The following is a 12,004-nucleotide window of genomic DNA, read 5'->3' on the forward strand; positions in this document are numbered from 1 at the left end:
AACAGACACTATTTTTCAGAGAGGGTGAAGGGAGGCCAGTAGCAGTCACTGGTCCATAAAAATTCTGAAATCTCACAGGGCAAATATTTTGAGGTTTCTTAATCTGGGGGCAGAGGATGTTCCTTGCTTAGGGCCTGGTTTTGCTCACAGGTAGTGTGTCTCTAGTCCATTGTTCTCCCTGAATACTGTCTTTACTTTCTGTGTTCTTGGCACCACCCTCTAAGATATCCTTCCTTTTTCAAAAGAAATAGCCTAGGTAACTGAGTAGGCTTTCCCACCTTCTTTCCAAATGTATATTTGGGAGTCCAAAGCCTCTTTTTATTTTTTACCATTATAGCAAATGCTGTGTCAGTTTTTAATGGATTTCAGTGTGCTTAGGATTCATAGAGATTCAATAATTAAAAAGAGCAAGACTTGAAGACGTATTTTTAAGCTCCTTAAAAGGCCTTTTGTGTAGCTGAAAAGATCTGTGATCTGATGTCTTAATATCCTACATATCTATCCCTGATACTGATGTAGTATTTGCCTTGAGGCTACTCCTTTCTTTTTTCTTTTTTTCATCTTTATAGAGATATAATTGACAATATTGTATAGTTTAAGATGTACAACATAATTACTTGATTATGTACATGTTGCAAAATGATTCCCACTGTAAGTTTAATTAACATCCATTATCTTGCATAGTTGTGATTTTATTTCTTGTGATGAGCACATTTAAAATCTATTCTCTTAGCAACTTTCAAGTATATAATTCAGTATTATTGACTATAGTCACCATGCTGTACATTATATCCCCAGAACTTATTTATCTTTTAACTGGAAGTTTGAAGATTTTTGACTACCTTCACCCATCTTCCCGACCCTCCACCTCCCATTGAGGCTATTTCTTACCTTGATATCCTTTGCTGGAAGAGACTAGGATAAGAAAGATATTGTTTTGTTATGTTTTGTTTTGCTTTGTTTTGATCTGTGTGCATATGAATTTATTTTTCCTTTCAAGATTTTATTTAAATTCAAGTTAGTTCACATACAGTGTAGTATTAGTTTCTATAGAAGTGTTTTAACAGACTAAGATGTTTTTTATTTGCTCTAAATTCTACCAAAAGCTTATATATATATATATATTTTTTTTTTTTGGTTAGTGCATCTGTCTTTTATTTTATCATAGGCAGCTAAAAAAAAAGCCATTTCCAGATTTGTATGGAAGACACCCCAGCTAGACATACAAGTTCTTTAAGTACTTTGCTAATTTCCTCAATGTGACATGTGTTGATGTTGCCAAACTTTGTGCCATTATATAACAAGGGTCCAAGTTTTTCTAGCCTCCAATGACAATTTTCTATCACTCAAGTTCTTATAGACAGCCTTCTCAAAGGTCTTCCAACTTTTACTTAAAGTCTCTTTAAGATCCTTTCAGATTCCAACCTACTTTTTAAGCCAATGCCACATGTTTTGGATTTCTATTATGGTGGCACATTACTGCCAGTTACTACATTTTGTTATGGCTATCTCAAATTTTGTTATAGGCTAGTTTGCCTAACAAACTAATTAAAAATTTAGTGGTTTTAAATAACAAGAATTTAATTGTATTTCATAATTCTGGAGTCAGGGAATCAGGCACGATTTGGCTGTCGTATTCTTCTTCATGTGGTATGGACTGGGGTCACTTGGTGGTATTCAGCTTTTTGGCCTTGTGACTTGGTGGCAGTAGGTGGAAGAAAGGGATCATCTCACCTGTTTCTCTCTCCGTTTAGTCTCAAGGTTTCCCCACATAGTCTTTTCAGAGGACAGTTACATCTAATACAGGGCATCTTAGGGCTCCCCAAGAATGTAAAAGTGTTGAAAGCCTTAAGGCATAGTGTCCCATGCTCCATACTCTACTGATTCAATCAGTCATGGCCAGATCATATCAAAAGGGATGTGAAATCAAACCTGCCTTTCCAATAGTAGGAGTGTCAAAGATTCTGCAGCCATCTTTAATCTGCCACAATCCACAAAGAGTTTAAATCATATGAAACTTGAAATTTCCTTGCTTTAATAATGTTAGTTTAGAAAGCCTGCCTGCTTATTCTCTTGGCATATATGTCCCTACAGTTAAACTAGAAGAAAACATATTTGTTTGCACTGGAAGTAAAATAAAACAAAATTGTACAGAGATGCTAACCTGAGCTGACAATTATGCCCCAAGGAAAAGAGACATAGCCTAGTTGTCTACAAGGTGTTCAGGTAGGCTGTGTGAAAAATTTTCTCTGTTCTACGTTTATAATTATAGTGATAAACACATCTAGCGAGCATAGTGAGCATAGTGAGCCTTGTCTGGTCGTAGGTCCATAAATTTTATGTTGAAGAATCCCATCCAGTTTCATCTAAAACCAGAGTGGGTAGTGCTTGAAATTTTACCTGATAAGAAATAAGATAATGGTGAATCATGTTAATTAACCTGTTTTTTTAATGGCCTTAATTTTCTTCTCACTGAGATCAAAATGATTAATGTAAGAACTGTGTCAAAGAAAGAAGGCTTTGCTAATTTTGCAGGACCCACAACTGGGACACTCTGACATTCAGAAATAGGAACAAGCAAAGGAAACCAAGAAAGGGTGGTCTGTCTGATGAAAAGAATAGCTAGGTAATTTAGGGTAATGGGAATCAAGCAAGAAAAATTATTTCATGAGAAAATGGTCAAAATTCATAATATTTCAGAAAAATGTAAGATTAGAAGTGTGTATTAAATTTTTGAACATGAAATTTATTGGTAACCTTTACAAAAGCAGTTTAAATATAATGATGGTGGAGGAATCCAGACTGGAATGGTTTGAAGAGGAAAAGGGGGAGAGACTCAGAAGAGAGCACTTAATCAGTGCTTTCACTGAAGGAGGGTAGAGAAAGTGGTTTGGAATATGAGGAGCATGAGGATCAGAGGGTTTTCTTATTATTTTATTTTATTTTTAATGTTTATTTATGTATAATCTCTACACCCAACTTGGGGATTGAATTCACAACCCTGAGATCAAGAGTCACGTGCTCTACTGACTGAGCCAGCCAGATGCCCCCAGAAGGGGTTTTTTAATTATTTCGGAAAACTACCAAGATGCAAAACGAATCCTGTATAATGATGTATTTGGGAAGGCGCAGCAAATAGTTTTTTAAAAATTATTAGTTGCCAGCCTTTCCATAGGAAAGTTAAATTTTCTGTTGGATTCGATTTGGCAGTATCTTATTGAGAATTTTTGCATCCGTGTTCTTAGGAATATTGGCCTGTAATTCTCCTTTTGAGTGGAGTCTTTGTCTGGTTTTGGAATCAAGGTAATGCTGGCCTTGGAGAATGAGTTTGGAAGTTTTCCTTTCATTTCTATTTTTTGGAACAGTTTGGGAAGAGTAGGTATTAACTCTTCTTTAAATGTCTGGTAGAATTCCCCTACAAAGTCCTCTGGCCCTGGGCTTTTGTTTGTTGGGAAATTTTTGACTACTGATTCAATTTCTTTGCTGGTTATGGGTCTGTTCAAATTTTCTATTTCTGAAAAACAAAAAGATCTGTGCCCACCAGGCCCTCTCTTCTGCATGACTGTATTGGCCAGAATCCAACTTCATTTTCTTCATTATTCCCTCTTCTTTCTTTGCAGAGCTTTCAACCCCTGCTTTAGAATGCTGTTTTCATTGCAACGGATAGTAAGAAATCCATTTTACACTGGAGCTAGGTACACACGTATGCATGTATATCTGAAAATATGTATTACAAAACAATATACAGTTGACCCTTGAACAACATGGGTTCAAACTGCACAGGTCCACTTATGCACATTTTTTAAAAATAAATACAGAACAGTACTGTAAATGTATTTTCTTTTCCTTATAATTTCCTTAATAACATTTTCTTTTCTCTAGCTTACTTTATTGTAAGAATTCAATATATAATACATATAACATACAAAATACATGTTAATTGACTGTTTATGTAATCGGTAAGTTAACAGTAGGCTATTAGTAGTTAAGTTTTTGGGGAGTAAAAATTATACATGGATTTTAAACTGTGCAGGGATGAAGGTCAACATTCCTAACCTCACTTTGTTCAAGGTCAGCTATATAACCTTGTATGTATAAGGTATTATTTTAGTCTCCCAGCACTAAAAGAGGACCTTTCTGGGTGTTAGCCATATTAAAGTGCATTCGTAATAATATTAAATCATTATTTAATTTTTCCACTCTCATTCTCTCATGAGTGTATGAAGAAATTTTTGTTTTTTTTCTTTTCCAGAAATTATGTGCTGTGTGATGGTATCAGCACTCTTTTGAATAATTGAGAGTGTAATTGTGTATCGGTTTTCTAAGACTTTCTAAGTTAGTAGGTTTAGGTTATAAATATATCTGTGTTCAAACATAATATCATACTCTCCTGGGGACTTCTGTGTTCTTACTAGTTATCTTCAGTTATATCTGTTATAATCTCTACAATCTCACTTTTGTCCACTAAATGTCAGAACATAGTATTAGTTCATTACAAAATAAAATGTATTTGTTATATATATCTTTAATATTTCAAAGTGCATTATGAGTTTAAAAGGGGGAAATAAGAAGACTTGCTTTTTCAGTACACATCATCTAGTCTAATGATGCTAAAAAAGGTAAAACAAACATATCATAGACTTTTGACCCATGAAGAAGGAATTGAATCCAAAGAAAATGGGCAAATTATATAACTAGTGAACACAGATATGGCAAATGCCTTTACTCTTTAGTTTTTATAGATATTAATAATTTATCTTATTATTTCTCATACAACAAAATATTTTCTAGTTATCTTACGCTGACAGTTAAATTGTAGCATCAGTTTGAGACCAGTTGCTTCGAGTTTAAAGAAAACTGAATTATATATTGTAAATGTAGACTTGATGAGCTCTTGAGAAGCCCTGAATTTTATTTTATAATTTTTCAAATTGAAAATGAAAAAGCCATTGAAGCATCTTAACAGGGTAAGCCATCATATTATATCGGTTTGAGAAATGCACACAGTAGCTGAATGATTAATAAAGCTTGATGGAGTTGACATTGCCGAATGCCTGCTTGATGAAAAGTCAGTAATAAAAATCACAGCACTGCTATTTTCCAACAATACCATAGCTTGTCAAAGTAATGATTTAGCTGTAAATATGAATTGATACTATTTCTTATCTGTAGAATTATAGCTATGCCTCACAAATGGATGCATATATAGATAATAGGTAGATGTTGTTTTGCACTTTTTTGTTGGATATCAGTACCACATAATCATCAAAGAAATTGTTTTACAGAAATGCTTGGAAATAGGGTGCCTGGGTGGCTCAGTCAGTTAAGCTTCCAACTCTTTATTTTGGCTCGAGTCATGATATCATAAGTTGTGAGACCCAGCCCCAAGTTGGGCTTCCCACTCAGCACCAAGTCTGCTTGTCCTTCTCCCTCTCTTTGCCCCTCCCCCCACTCAGTTGCTCTCTCTCTCTCAAATAAATAAATATATTAATTAATTACAAAAAAAGAAAATGTTTGGAAATGAACAGAACTGGGGCTAAAATATTCAAAGAATTGAATAACCAATTTAAACCTCAGGGTTTGTTCGGGAACAATTGTGTTGTCGTTGGCATTGATGATTAAAACTCCTGTTGCCTAGGGCGCCTGGGTGGCTCAGTTGGTTAAGCGACTGCCTTCGGCTCAGGTCATGATCCTGGAGTCCCGGGATCGAGTCCCGCATCGGGCTCCCTGCTCAGCAGGGAGTCTGCTTCTCCCTCTGACCCTCCTCCCTCTCATGCTCTCTGTCTCTCATTCTCTCCCTCGCAAATAAATAAAATCTTAAAAAAAAAATAAAATAAAATAAAACTCCTGTTGCCTTAACACAAATCAAGCCAGTGGCACCAAGCTGTATAAACAGTTATGTTATTTTTCCCAGCATGCACTCACAGGGGAAAAAACAGTTTCCCTGAAGATGTCCTTCAGGTATCAGTGAAAAGTATTCATTTTAATTTTGTAAAAATTCGATCTTAAGTACATATTTTGAAAATATTTTGTATGAAGAAACCAGAAATACGAATAAAGCGTTTGTGCTGTAAACTGACATAGGATGGTTGTCTAAAAGCACATGAACTCCTTCAAGTTGAGAGTTAAAGTAACTTTTTTCCCCATGGAACAGTATTTTTACTTGAAGGAACAACTGGCAGGTAAATTATGCTTATTCAGACTTGAGTATTCTTGAATGTGGATGAAGTCAGCCTGTCACTTTAAAGAAAACACATAAGTGTATTTTAGCCAATAAAATTTGCACTTTAGAGCAAAAACTAAAATTTTGGAAAACTTGTTATCTGCCATCTTGAGCTTAATAGCTTTTCAATGCTTAAAGGCTTTTCTGATAAGACTGATGGTGATATTAATAAATGTAGCTATTTTAATGATGTGTAAAACTGTGTTGATATTTAGAAGAATCTGATGTTAGAATTTGGAACTCATCCAATTAAAAAAAAATTGGAGATGATGGGAAATAACGTTTAAATACTTACCTTCAATGTCTGGAATGTTTCTGAAATAAGAAAGGACTTTCAGCTATCTAATAAACTAACAAGAAACAAAGCTCTAGCCAGTTAGAATATGTGGGACAATTACAAAATTTCAAAATACAGAAAATAAAAATTTAGGGGATAAAAAAAGAATAAGAATAATCTAATACACAGAATTTCAGGATACTCAGCCTGTAAAATAACATGTTAATCACTTAAACTTGACTAGGAAATTCCTAAATCACTACTCCTGGAATCCTTTATTATTAAATAATTATACAATTGGATTGTAGCACTAAATACTTTTTTAAGAATTACTTACAGTTGGGGCATCTGGGTGGCTCAGTCAGTTTAGCATCTGCCTGCCTTCAGCTCAGGTCATGATCCCAGGGTCCTGGGATCGAGCTCCGTGTCAGGCTCCTTGCTCAGCGGGGAGTCTGCTTCTCCCTCTCCCTCTTCCCCTTCCCCCCAACGCCCGTCATGCTGTCTCTCGCTCACTCTCTCCCTCTCAAATAAATAAATAAATAAATAAATAAATAAATAAAAAAGAATTACATACAGTTGATTCAGGATTTAAAAACTGAAACAATGAAGGTGACAGTAGTTGGTTGGAGCAAGCATCTCCCATGTTCTCCATTCTGGCTGAGGATTTTGACTGTACATTGTTTTTTTTTTGTTTTTTTAATAGAAATTCCAATTATCATGAGATGCATTGTTATATGAAGTCTCTTGCCTTCCCAAAAGCCACCCCATTTCTCCCTAAGAAGAAGGGCCAGTCCTTGCCTGAGTCCAGACAGGAGAGAGTGATAGCATTGCTTTTGTGTTAATTATGTAATCCAAATTTTTTAAATCTTCACCTTAATACTTGTTCTCTTTGTTTTATTTTGAAAGGTCTGCCATCATGGCCCTCCTGTTAGTCCCCCATTTGAGATGTTTGAAGGCTTTTGGTCTCCATGGGAGTGGGGTTTAGGCATGGAGGCAGCTAGGGCTTACCTGTACACTGACTTGAGACCAGTTCAAAAAAGTGCACATATTAAAGAAAAAAAAAATACTTAAGGGTTGATGTCCATTTGTTTTAACCAGCTAAGAATCATAGAAGAAAAGAAGAATTAGATTTTATGTCCTTTATCCTTGAGTTTATGTTGTTGATTATTTTCTAAAACATCTGTAAGTTTTGTGAAGCAATATTCTTACTTTCCTGAGTCTCAATATTACTGATAAGGCAAGGTTTAAGATATCATTAGGAGACATTTTTCTGAGTGAAAGAAGGTTTGATACTAGACTGTCAAGTTTTTTTTCTCTCCATACTCATCAAGGATACTTTTTTCTTTAAGATTTATTTATTTATTTGAGAGAGAGAGAGAGAGTGCATGCGTGGCTGGGGGAGGAGTAGGGAGAGGGAGAAATTGTCTTAAGCAGACTCCACACTGAGCACAGAGCCCAATGGGGGGCTCGATCTCATGACCCTGGGATCACTACCTGAACAGAAACCAAGAGTCAGGCGCTTAACCGACTGTACCATGCAGATGCCCCATAAAGGATACTTGTTAAAAAAAACCAAAGGTGTTTGTGACAGGCCAGCTTAGATATCCTTAGGAGTGGCTTTCAGCTGGCCTCTTGTTGCTTTCCAAAATAATAGCCCATAGAAATAAACTAAATATAGTAAGAAATCAATTATTATAGTAAATCACCTTTCTTAGTGGATCATTGAGGTCTCTGTTTTGAGTTATATAGAATATAACACACAGTGGTTGCATAATGGCAGTTAATACCATGTGCTATACTTAGAAATCCATGAACATTCTGAATAACCAGGGTAATAGACAGTTTTCTTCTCATTTTTTATTTAAATATGACTTTAGTATTAGAGAATAAGGAATTATCAAATTCAAAAATGGCTTCAAGGTGAATTCCAGAACAGAAGCAATTTAGTTATGCTAATGTCAGCTAACACATACATAAGCAATTTCCAATAACTGTCAAACTTTATTACCATAAATCTTTCCTAAGGCCCTGATGCTGTTTAAAAATATTTAAACTTAATGTATTAACTGTAGTTAAGAAGGGATTAACATATAAATATTTAATGCAACTCATATCTATATTTATTGTTTTAAGTAACATAAGTGTCTTTTATATTACTCTCATCTATCCACTCCTCTTTCCCCTTCTTCAGTCTTCATTGACACCACATACACATGCTCTTGAAATAAAGCTGATATGGGAAGTTTCTTCTCCACATTGAGACAACTGCAAACACACTGCTTTTAAGACCTATCGCATATCTGTCCTAATTCATGTTTAAATGTTTAACTGGACTAAATTACCTATTTTCTCTATTTTTCAGTTTCTTTATGATTAATAGGGATTAGCTGATGGGATGGATTAAAATATTGCTAATGTATCAAATAGTGAGTGTGTAAATATTGATGGATACTGTATATAATTTTTAAAACATTTACTTTCTGTCATGACAATGCCTGCATATGCTTTAAGTAAATCAACAGAGAGCAGAATTAAAAGTACATGACAGGATGAGTGAGAGTCAGAGCCTTTAGTATGAACCCATGTTAAGCCTAATGTATATACAGATGACTAGACACAGAAATGATCATAAATATGTATGTATGCATAGGTTAATATACACACATATATTACCCAGTTGTGTCCATAGAGTAAGGCTAAAAGCAATGACATCTCAGGAGCTGTGAGCATACTCACCACCCAGATCGTGGTTTCTAAATACCATTCTCCAAGAAAAGGAACCAGGGCTCCTTGGAGAAATCACTGATTCTAGCCCTGGGAAAGAGAAAATACACGATGGACCTGGATCATCTTGTAGTAAGAGAAAGTTAAGAAGTGCTTAAAGAGCAAAAATAAGGAGGCATGTGAAAAGACATAGGAGCCAACCTGAAAGAGCTCCCCATGATCAAAGCTGGAAAAATTTAAAAACAAAATAAGTAATGTAGTATTTGTTTATAACCTAAAGTATAAAATAAATGCCCTTGAATCTATACAGCTTTTAAGAAAAGATCACAGAAATAAAACAGGGAAAGGAATAAACTTCCTTACAGAAGAGTTCCAAATGATAGATACAGATAACTCTCCAGTGGATGGAACTAAATCACCACACCCCTTGAAGTAGGCTAGACTCAGTAACTTATTTCTACACCAGAGAAACTGCTAACTACTACCTTAAACAATCAATGAAGGTTAAAAAGATCAGTGACATCATGTGGCTATCATATACTCCTTAAGATGATGTGATACAAAAGACATTTCACTCTGTTATATATTTTTGAAAACGTGTAACCCCATTCTAATCATGAGAGAAAAAAAAAAAAAACAGACAGATCCAAATTGAGGATATTCTGCAAAATACCTAATACTTCTCAAAAGTATGAAGGTCATGAAAGACAAGAAATGAGTGAGAAACTTTCATAGATCAGTAAGAGACGTGACATGGAATGCAAAGTGATATTCTGGATGGTCTCTTGGAACAGAAAAAGGACATAAGTGAAAAAACTAGTGAAATCCAAATCAAGTCTAGAATTTAGTTAATAGTAATATACCGATGTTTGGTTTCTTAGTTTTGATTGATGCCCTTGGTAATTAACATTAGGAGAAATTGGGTGAAGGGTACAGGGAATTCCCTGTAGTGTGTTTGCAACTTTTCTAAAATTCTAAACTCTATAATTTTAAAATTCTCCCAAAAGAAAACATTTTTTAAAGAGCATATGACAAAACACTTATAGGTTCTTGTTATAGCAAACATTTCTGAATGGACCAATACACCTGATTGATAATTATAAATTAGTGCCAAAGGAGTTTCATTGCTAATTTTTTTTAAAAGATTTTATTTATTTATTTGACAGAGAGAGAGAGAGTGAGAGAGGGAACACAAGCAGGGGGAGTGGGAGAGGGAGAAGCAGGCTTCCCGCCTAGCAGAGAGTCCGATGTGAGGCTCTGTCCCAGGACTCTGCGATCATGACCTGAGCCGAAGGAAGATGCTTAACGACTGAGTCACCCAGGCGCCCCTCATTGCATATTTTTAATGTACATTACCCACCTTCCATGACATGTTGTAGTACAATAATAACTCACAAAGCTTAGAACTTTTAGAGAATTAGTGAATTAAAATGTAAATAAATATAACTATGAAAATCAATTTATCTAGACTTGTAAAACTGTAAATGTCCTGACATTATGACCCAGTACATTTTGGGGAGTTTATTCTAGAGAAAAATCTTTATATGTATAAAACAAACATCCATAATAATGATTTGTTGCACATTTTTAATTATGAAGAAATAAATGTCTATCAGTAAAGGATTTGATAAATAAAATATTTTATGTTGAACACAAAAATAAATTTAGAAAATTCCTAAGATACAATTTACTCACTCACTTCAGCGATACCTTTGTTGGAAATTGAACTAAATTTTACTTATTTTAAAAAGCTATTAAAAAGAAAATAATGACAAAAGCGATCCTTATAATAATAAGCAACTGATTTTTTAAATAGAATTTTCAATATTAAAAATATAATTTGATCTTTAGCTATTCAAGTAGTCAGAAATATCCTGAGCTTCTGTGTGAAAATATTTGCATTATTGCAAGTTTATTTTCTTTATGTTAACTCTTAAGGGAAAACCATACTAAGTAAGTTTTATCGTTTGATTTCACTGTTAGTAGGTTTTAGAGCCACACACCAACTCTGACCTATTATTGCCTCACTCCCAAGAGGAGACAGCATCATTTGGAGACAGTCAGCCCTTTGATTCTTAAACTCTGGGATGCATAATACTAAATAAAGCAGGGAGGAAAAAGTGAAAGGTTATTGTTTATTTCATCACAAGTGATACAATCCTACTGAATTGATGGTTAACATCTTTTGACATCCCTTTCAAGTTGCACTTTTTATACAGTTTATTTTTATTTTTTTAGATTTTATTTATTCGAGAGAGAGAGAGAGAATGAGAGAGAGTGAGATGGGGGAGGGCAGAGGCAGAGGGAGAAGCAGACTCCCTGCTGAGCAGAGAGCCCTATGGTGCTTGATCCCAGGACCCTCAGGACCCTGAGATCATGACCTGAGCTGAAGGCAGACGGTTCACCAACTGAGCCACCCAGGTGCCCCTGTGCAGTTGTTTTGAAGTAAGCATGCATTTACTACTAGTGTTTCTTGAATTTCTTGATATATCAGACATAACTCAGAAATCAAATTGTGATCAGAAAAAGTACTGGAGAATTGTGTACTTGGTTGAAATAGGAGTATAAGTATACAATCCTCTTCAATTAAACACACATACATGTACATTCACATTTCATAGGAAGAAGATACATTTTTGGAAGCTCAGTATAACCCATTTCATAAACATTTCAATTAACTGAATTTCAAAATCTAAGAGAATATGGTTAGCAGTTATAAAAACTAAAAGGACATAAATGATTATCCAAAGAGACCAAAGCATAATGGAAAACATATAATT

General features: G+C 34.8%; 1 long non-coding RNA gene across 2 annotated transcripts in view; it reads left to right on the forward strand.

Moving 5' to 3' along the window:
• LOC118526748 (uncharacterized) overlaps window positions 1-12,004 on the forward strand; it is a 502,548-nt gene that overhangs the window by 340,793 nt on the left and 149,751 nt on the right. Inside the window, exon 8 of one of the 2 annotated variants that reach the window (XR_004912762.2) lies at window positions 3,621-3,695. The exons of the other annotated variant lie outside the window; for it this stretch is intronic. This is a non-coding gene — a long non-coding RNA (uncharacterized LOC118526748). The remainder of the gene's footprint in view (window positions 1-3,620; window positions 3,696-12,004) is intronic. 2 annotated transcript variants of the gene reach the window in all.

This window comes from Halichoerus grypus, chromosome 1 (assembly GCF_964656455.1).
Source record: "Halichoerus grypus chromosome 1, mHalGry1.hap1.1, whole genome shotgun sequence".
NCBI lineage: Eukaryota > Metazoa > Chordata > Mammalia > Carnivora > Phocidae > Halichoerus > Halichoerus grypus.